This window comes from Halyomorpha halys, unplaced genomic scaffold, assembly GCF_000696795.3.
Source record: "Halyomorpha halys isolate HHAL.00 unplaced genomic scaffold, Hhal_1.1 Scaffold1311.1, whole genome shotgun sequence".
Classification (NCBI taxonomy): domain Eukaryota; kingdom Metazoa; phylum Arthropoda; class Insecta; order Hemiptera; family Pentatomidae; genus Halyomorpha; species Halyomorpha halys.
This window is the reverse complement of record NW_027115302.1, coordinates 180,186-180,791: the sequence shown is the minus strand read 5'-3', so window position 1 is coordinate 180,791 and position 606 is coordinate 180,186. Positions and strand designations below refer to the sequence as shown.

Here is a 606-nt window from a genome sequence, read left to right as displayed (position 1 = left end):
TATCCAGAGTATGTAGTGCATTCATATATTATAACTAGTTTTGTAAAATAAAATTTAGTGGACTGAAATTGAAGTTTTTCTATTCCAGAATGGTAGTAACTAGTTACTTGCAGATAAAAATGATGAAATGATTAAGAATGGCCTCAGATCTGGGAAAAATGTTTCTAGAACCAAGCCAATAGCGGTTGGTAACTTTGCTGTACAATATCTGTATATCAAAACATCACCGTAACTTCCTCCAAAACTTTGTTCAAGCGGTCATGGAACAGTTATAATGTATGACCCATCCGCCTCCGATGAACTTCGATACAATGTAATAATCTATTATTTTCTAGAAAAATATGACAAAACAAATTTTGTCTCCCGTATGCCGTATAGGAATTTATCCGAGGCTAAACGTATACCGTTGTAATTGACTATTGATATAAACTATAGTCACAACAAAAGAAATCTTATAGACTTATTCATATGTCTTAGTTTTCTAAATGAATTCTACATAATTCATAAAATCAAACTATCTCTTTAAGAACTTTCTGTTTGTATCACATTATTAAAATTATTTTTTAATTATTATGAGAGATAGTTGACCGTGGATGATAAATGAGG

At 30.5% G+C, this 606-nt stretch overlaps 1 protein-coding gene across 1 annotated transcript in view; it reads right to left on the bottom strand.

Moving 5' to 3' along the window:
- The window catches only part of LOC106689242 (phosrestin-2), a gene marked incomplete at its 5' end in the record, with an annotated part of 174,560 nt that overhangs the window by 6,282 nt on the left and 167,672 nt on the right, over positions 1-606 (bottom strand).